This window comes from Cupressus sempervirens, chromosome 5, assembly GCF_028749045.1.
Source record: "Cupressus sempervirens isolate cs-2001-9-10 chromosome 5, ASM2874904v1, whole genome shotgun sequence".
Classification (NCBI taxonomy): domain Eukaryota; kingdom Viridiplantae; phylum Streptophyta; class Pinopsida; order Cupressales; family Cupressaceae; genus Cupressus; species Cupressus sempervirens.
This window is the reverse complement of record NC_143122.1, coordinates 438,476,731-438,485,699: the sequence shown is the minus strand read 5'-3', so window position 1 is coordinate 438,485,699 and position 8,969 is coordinate 438,476,731.

The window sequence follows — 8,969 nt, the reverse complement described above, 5'->3', positions numbered from 1 at the left end:
TTGATGGTGGTAGCACTAACAACTTGGTGTTAGAAGAGATGGTCTCTAAGCTAAAGCTCAAGAGGGAGAAACACCCCCAGCCCTATCAGATCGCTTGGGTGAAGGATGATCATAAGGTCCTAGTAAGTGAACAATGTTTAGTGAACTTCAAAATTGGGAGTTACCATGATGAAGTTCTCTGTGATATTATTCCAATGGATGTCTTCCATCTATTGTTGGGAAGACCATGGTAATTTGGCAGGCATGTAGTACATGATGGTCATGGAAATGCATAATCTCTAACAAAGGATGGAGTACACCACAAACTAAATCCCATGGTAAAGGAAGGTGAAAAGGTATGCAGCAGTGCTACGATCTATCTTGTTGATTGAAGAAAATTTTTAGATGGCATGAAACATTAGCGTATGTGCTATGATTTGATTCCTAGAAAAGATAAGGAAGGTAGTAGTGAAATACCACTTGAAGTTTCAGATTTATTAAGTGAGTTTGGAGATATCATTTTTGATAATGTTCCAGAAGGACTACCACCAGTAAGGCAAATTAGTTATCAGATAAATTTAATCCCTGGAGTTAGTTTTCCTAACAAGGTGGCTCATAGGATGACTCTTACTGAAACTAAGGAGCTAAATAGATAGGTTTAGGAGCTATTGAAGAAGAGTTTGATTCAAGAGAGCCTGAGTCCATGTGCAATACCTGTAGTACTGGCACCAAATAAGGATGGAGAGTGGAGAATGTGTACGGACTCTCGAGCTATAAATAGGATAACCATCAAGTATCAGTTTCCTTTCCCAAGAATGGATGATCTTATGGACTGCTTGAGTGGAGCTCAATACTTCACAAAGATAGATCTCAAGAGTGGCTATCACAAGATATGGATTCAAGAAGGAGATGAGTGGAAAACTACATTCAAGACCAAGGAGGGTCTTTATGAGTGGCTAGTCATGCCCTTTGGATTGATGAATGTTCCAATCACCTTCATGCAGCTTATGAATGAGGTACTTAAGAAGTTCTTGGGAAATTTTTTTATTGTTTATTTGGATGATATTTTAATTTTCAGCAAGACTTTGGAAGAACATTTATTGTATATTCATAGTGTCCTTGAAAGGTTAAGGGAAGAGGAACTATTAACCAATTTGAAGAAGTGTAGCTTTGCTAAAAAAGAGTTAGTCTACCTAGGGTTTGTTGTATCTCTTGAAGGTCTCAAAATGGATCCAGAGAAGGTAAAAGCCATCTTGGAATGGCCTACTCCAAGGTCTGCTACTAAGGAGAGATCATTTCATGGTCTGGTTAGTGTTTACAAGAAGTTCATTAAGAATTTCAATGGCATATGTGCACCCCTAACTGACACAATAAGAGGGGATAGAAAAGAGTTCAAATGGACTGTGGTAGCTATGAGAAGTTTTGAATTGATGAAGAAGAAGGTGACAGAACAACCTATGTTGGCATTTCCTAATTTTAACAAGGTGTTCCAGGTAGATTGTGATGCTAGTGGCCATGCTATTGGGGCTGTATTAAGTGAAGAAGGTAAGCCTATTGCATATTTTAGTGAAAAATTGAATGATGTGAAAAACAAGTATTTTGTTTATGATCAAGAGTTCTATGCAATAGTTCAGGCCTTAAAGAAATGGAGGCATTATTTATTGCTGAAGGAATTTTTTTTATATACTAATCACCAGGCATTACAGTATCTAAATATCCAAGGTAAATAGAATCAGAGGCATATGAAGTGGGTAGAGTTCTTGCAGAGCTATACATTTGTGTTGAAGCATAGAAGTGGAAAATCTAACAGGGTTGCAAATGCATTAAGTAGGAGATAGTTGTTGCTTACAGTAATGTAGGTTGAAGTAGTTGGGTTTGCTAAACTCAAGAATTTGTACCCTGAGGATCCTAATTTTGTTGAAGCATGCAAAGCTTCTAAAGAACCTATTGTTGTAGATAGAACTAAGTGGTTAGACTATCTAATTCATGATGGTATGTTGTTCAAGGGCAGTCAATTGTGTATTCCAAGGAGTTCCATGAGGGAAAATCTAATTAAGGAGAAACACAGTGGAGGGATGGCAAGAAAATTTGGTCAAGATAAAACCATTTTCATTCTTAGACAACATTATTTTTGGCCTCAGATTTCATAGGAAGTGAAGAAGTTTGTACAGAGTTGTTAGATTTGTCAAGTGGCCAAGGGATTTAGTCACAATACTGGACTTTATCAGCCATTGCCTATTCCATCAAAGCCATGGGAGGACATAAGTATGGATTTGTTCTTGGATTTTTGAGGACACAAAGGGGTAATGACTCAGTATTTGTGCTGGTTGATAGGTTCTCCAAAATGGCACATTTCATTCCATGCCATAAAATTCATGATGTTGTCCATATTGAAAACTTGTTTTTCAGAGAGGTGGTAAGACTACATGGCCTCCCAAAGAGTATAGTTTCTAATAGAGACACTAAATTTGTGGTGTATTTCAGAAGAACATTGTGGAAGAAGTTGAGAACGGACTTTAAATTTAGTTCCACACATCATCCACAGACTGATGGCCAAACACAACTGGTAAATAGAAGTCTGGAAAACTTGCTGAGGCGTTTAGTTGGGGATAAGCCCAAAGGATGGGATTTGATTCTACCACAAGTAGAATTTGCTTACAATAACTCTATAAATAGGAGTACTGGTAAATCACCATTCCAAATTTTATATGGAAGTAGCCCAAGGACTGCACTAGAATTGAGGAAGATGGAGCAAGGGGAGAGGACAAGTGCTGAAGCAGAAGAGTTTGCTAAACATATCAAGCGCCAACATGAGGAGGTCTAGGCACACATTATCAAGATGAATCAACAGTATAAAGCTAGGCTTGATCAAAGGATAATTCATAAGGGGTTCCAAGTAGGGGATCTATTCATGGTACACTTAAGAAAGGAGAGATTTCTAGTAGGTACTTATAACAAGCTGAAGATGAAGAAATTCAGCCCTTGCAAAATTTTGAAGAAACATGACTTAGGAAATGCATATGAGGTGGAGTTGCCAAATGGAATTCACATTTCTCCTATCTTCAACATTGCAGACTTGACAGAGTATCATGATGATGCTGTAGATGAGGAGCTAGTGTTAGAGCTATGTCCAATTCTCACTTCTAAGAAGTAGATAGAAAACATTCTGGATCATCATGTGGGTAGAAGTACCACAAATAGGAAGTATAAAGAGTATATGGTTAAGTGGAAAGGCTGAACGATCAAGGACTCAACTTGGATATCAACAGCTGAGGTTTCCCATTTGGGATTTCCTGTACCATCCATAAAGTGATAGGGTAACTTTTAAATCTACCCTGGGTGTCTGATGCAGGAGCATCCAGAGGTATAAGGGCAATCATGTGTCACCCAAAAAAATGTACTTAGACTTTGTTTATGTTTTATGTGTTTTCATTTTTGGATACCCATTTGGGTCAAATAAAGGTTCCAACTCTCACAGTTCCACTATCAATGTTCTAGGTTAGAGTATTTGAGCACCTTGGGATATGTGTAAATGCCAAAAAAAATAGGACTATGTAATTGAGCCATAATTATGGTGGATTAGAAGGTGTAAATTGGAGGGAGGATTAAAATTTTAAATTAGAATATTCCATAAAAAGAATTTGGTCAAAAGGCTACACGGTTTGAAAGTTATCGCAATTTCTCAGTTTCTAGAGACCTCCTAAGAATGCTTCAAAGTTAGGTTTAGGGCATTAAATGACCTTGTATAGGGCCAAAAATTGGGTGCGAGCAAAGCTGGTCCATAAGACTATAGAGAACTTTGAGAGCTTTTCAAAATGTAAACAGTTTGTCAATCAGAGCTACGGTTCAAAAGTTATGCCTCCTAAAAGTTCGGTTACCATTTTTGGATTCTTCTAGTTTTGTGCCAACTTCTAACATGATTTTTGGAGCCTTCTATTTGGTTGGTGGATGCCAACTAGCACTTTCTAGAATGTATTCCTAATCCTTAACGCTATGGGGTCTATTTAAGGACATTTCTGGCATTGTTAAAGGTAGTTTAGAGTGGAGTTTGAGAGAAGGTACTGGGAGAAGAAATTATCTCTAGATTTATGCTATTGTAAGCCCATAGGGCATGTTTTGCAGTCTATTTCTCTGCACTAAGTGTACTAGCATATTTTCATAGTTAATAAAATTTTCCCTTTCCTATTGTGTCCATTCTATGCTTGGGTCATGTTCCCATCACATTCCCAACCAAGAAGGTCTTCATACCATCCATCCAACTCCTTGGATTGCCATTCCTTGTCTTCTGTTGTTCTACCAATACCAAGATAGTCTCTCCCTCAGTCTCATGAGATGAGATCATCTACTCATATAATCTCCTTCCCCTTATTAACTTGTTGATCTAAATGTCCACATCATATTCCATTACCTTGGTGGTCCAACCAATTCTCTTCTCACTAATGTCTTTGTTCAATAAGAAATATTTTACACTAGCATCTAGAACCAACAAGGGGATTTTGTTATAAGACAGTAGCTATCTAAATTTCTTCAAGGCTCTTATGACTAAAAAAAGTAATAGGTTGCTCTTCATTTTTTTCATTTAGCTATGTCAAGACAACAAAGACACTCAATTCACCTCCTAAGCTATAAAGGATGAAATCCCTATCAAAATTTGGATTAATGAGAGTGGGAGCTGAAGCTATGGCTACTGTGATCTTCTTGAAACTTGATTTCCCTTCCTTGGTCCATGAAAAGGTCATATTATTTTTTATCATAGCTATAAGAGGTTTCACCATGGTAGCTAGGTTAGGAATAAATCTCCTTACAAAGTTTATTCTACCAAGAAAGATTTGTAGACCTTTCTTGTGACTAGGAAGAGAGAGGGAAAGTATTTCCTTTGTTCTTTCTGGATCATTGGTTAGACACTCTTTAGATACAATATGTCCCAACAGCTTCCCTTGATTAGTGGTGAAGACACACTTGCTTAGATTAAAGGACACCCTCTATTCTCTACATCTCACCAATACTTGCCTAAGGTGAAAAAAATGCTTTGCTACATTCTTTGAATATACTATGATATCATCAAGGTAGACCAACACAAACCTTTCAATCATATTTCTAAAGGCCATCTCCATCACCTTTTGAAATGTGGTACCTACATTTGTTAGCCCAAATGGCATTTTGCTATAGGCACAGGTACCCCATTTGGTAGTGAAAGTACTTTTATATCTAGCAATCTCTTTGACCAACACTTGATTATAATCCATCCAAGAAGGAGAATCTCTCTGAACCACTGAACTTAGGCAATATTTGTTCCATAGAGGGGAGAGGATAGTGATATTTAAGGGAGGATTGGTTAAGATTCCTAAAATCTATGAGAATTCTAATTTCTCCATTATGTTTCCTAATAGGGACAAGTTTTTCCACCCAAGAAGAGTATTTGATAGGGAAAATGATATTGGCCTCAATTAATTTGGACAGCTCATTTCTCATTAAGTGCTCAATCTTGTGGTTTACTAGCCTCTATTTTTTCCTAATAGGCTTGACATTATCCACTAGATCTACAGTATGTTGAAACATGATAGGATCAAATCCTTTTAGATCATCATATGTCCAAGAAAATATATTATTGAATTCTTGACACAAATGAACAAAATTTTCTTGTTTAGTTTTAGAACACACCTTTCCCAAGTTTAGCATCCTTTCATCATTGATTGTGATTGGTACATGGTCTCCTTCATTTGAAGCAAGATTCATGCCTCTTTCTCTCGCTTGGTCGTCAGGGTTGAAGATACTCTCTAAGGTAATGAGACCCTTAGGTAATTTTTTGGTGCTGAGGTTGATGATTTGGTCTCCATATTGGTCATGCAACCTTACTTGATTTATTTTTGAGAATTCATCCTCATTTTGCAAGAAACTCATAATTTGTGTATCAGATTTAAAGACCTACCAATTAATATCATTATCAGGGATAGTGGGCCTGACTATCATCTTAATTCTCTATCTCTTCTCATCCTCGAGGCCTCTTGGAACATCATGAGATGCACCCATTTTTGCAAGTCTATTAGCATGTCTATTTCTTTTCTAGGAATACTTTGAATATTGAATACACTTAAATCTTCAAGAAAATCTCATACCCTATGTTAGTAAGACTTGAGAAAATTATTCTTAGTGAAATTTTGATTCCTCACTTGATTGATCACCAACTTGCTATCCCCATATACACTTAATTCTTGGATTCCTCTTTTTTGAGCAATTAAGAGTCCCTAAATCAAAGCCTCATATTCAACCACATTATTAGTACAACTAAATTGCAACCTAAATGAGAAATAGTACTTTTCTAATGTAGGATAAATCAACATTACACTGGCCCCTGATTCATTCTTATTTCTCGATCCATGAAAATACATGCTTCATAGCCCACTTGTATCTTCTTTGGCTTTCATCAAGTTAGGGATGAGAGTATCCTTTTCATATATAAAATACGTACCCAAGTTAGTGTCTAAGGTCTTTGATATGGAATCAAACTGATAAGCATTAGCCCATTCATATAAGAGGAAATTAGGTTTATCAGATAAGGAGGTGATAGGATCATTCGTTGTATCATTCTCATCTACTTCTATGATGGTATAATTCACATTGACAAGGTTAGGAGTATAGGGCTCAATATGATGGAGGGCTAATGGTTCTACTTTGATTGATGCCTTGGTTCCATATCTAGTTTTAAAAAACATATATGACCAATCAAAAGATATGTAACCACCTATTTGAGTAGTGAAATCCCTTGATAGATGAATGGAAAAATATAGCTTGACCTCAGCAATCAATATATCTTGAACTATATTAGTGCAACCTAGATAGGCATGTAAGGCCATTTCAACATTCCTAAGGATTCCCATGGTCTTTATGGTACTACCATCAAGTTGCAACACATATTTAACAAAGGGTTCGTATTTTATTTCTAAGGTATTAGCAACACACTTGGGCATTACTAAACTGCTGGCCCTAGAGGAAATCATATAGTTATGAACTAGTTTATCTCCAATGAGTAGAGAAACATAGAATGGAGGAGGTCTAACATTTTTTCTTAATTCTAAATCCCTTGATGGTTGCACCAAGATTAAAAGATTCTCTATGCTAGGTGGCTGATCTCTAAGTTCAATACTTTCCAACTCCTATTGTAGTAGCCTCCTTTATGATGGTATAGTAATTACAACATCCCACATAGAGATGTTCGCATTGGTCTTCCTCATTTTCTCTAGCACACTGAAAGAAGCATTAGATGTTCTAGTAGGGGGCTCTAGTAGAATTCTAAGATGGGATAGTCTATGGTTTGTTCACGTCACTTCATCTTTCATCCCATCTCTGCTATAGAGAAAGATCAACATGCTAGTTTGCATTGTGTTGATGGGTGACTATTTGTATATATGGGGTAGTACTTGATGTGGAACGATGATTAGGAGGTTGAGGTACCATATCCTCCACAACCATTTTCTTGCTCCTAGTATTTAAGCATAGGAATTCTATTTTACATTACCATGTTCTTCCACTACATGGTTCATAAAAGACAAATCATCCTGCTAAAAGGTATTAACAAGCTACATAGCATTGTGCTACTGGACAACTGCTCACTCAGGTATAGTCAAAGCCAAGTAAGATTCTACATTTTAACATATGTAATATCCATAGGAGTAGTTACAAGAAGGGCAAAAATATTGATCTTGGGAAAGGTTGTTCTGAGGGACTAAGGCCCTATTTAGGTTGTTGTTCGAATACTAGGGGTGGTCAATAGGTCTATTCTAATTGAGAGAATGGTCGATAGGTTTAGTTTGATTGTAGGGAGTATGACTCTAGTTTGGAGGTCTACCATGAACAGGACCTTGACTCTAGAGTTGGAGAGGCTTATTATTTTGAGCTTGTTGTCTCTTCATAGTCACCAACTCATTTCTCATCCTCTGTACTACTATACTATTCACCTCCATCTTCCTCTCCCAATCTAGCATCCTTCTATCTACATTCTCCATTAATTTTTGCATCATAGCCTCAATCCTATCAACTCCATTAGAGGATGTAGAGGCCACTGGGATTACAACAAGAGGTTGACTTATAGAGGGGACATGAATAGGGGCTACAACAGACTGATGATTAGGCATGTTACAAAAGAAAGGCATTGAGAGCCTTGGAGATAACTTGCCTCCCTAGATCAACATATTTTTAGCTCTTATGGCAACCTCATAAGCATTTGATAAAGTAGCTCCTCCCATAGATTGCAAGGTGGTGGCAATATCACTGTTGAAGGCTCTAAGGTAGTACAAGAATGCATTACTGAGAGAGGGCTTTACTATAGTGGGTATTTTATCCCATGTTTTCTGAAATCTATAATTAAAATCAATCCTACATTCATGGGGGGACCTCTCGATATTTGATAGTTGCTCTAAAAGTGACAGGTGATCACTTTTGTCCTCAAAATGCTTGCATAGGGCTGCCCCTAACCAATCCAAATTAGTAATAGAGTTGTGAGGAAAATCTCTATGCTATTGTAATGGCTTTTCTTTTAAGGATGAAGCCAAAAGTCTAACCACTATATCATCTTCAGAGACACCATGGATATTATAGACATGAGACACTTCTTGAATATGTTCAATGGGGGATGTGGAGGTCTCACCAGTAAAATTAGGTACACCTTTCAAAGTTGATATTGGTATGTCATGTCTTTGGTTTAATAGGAGGGGGCTCCCACCATTAAAGGTGGTGAAAGCATGAGCTCTAGCCATATAAGCAAGTATTTTGTTGATATGGGCAGATGGTATCCTGGGTTGAGATCTAACAATAGGAAGGGTACAGATGAATCTTGTAGGGGTGTGCACTAGTATCCCACTCCAAACTGGTGACAAGGATACTCTAACCCTTCTTCTTGTGTTAGAAAGAGAAACATCTTGATATTGGAACTTGGATTTGGAAGATGCCCTTGTGTGTCTCTTGGGCATGAATCATGACAACTTTGGTTTGGA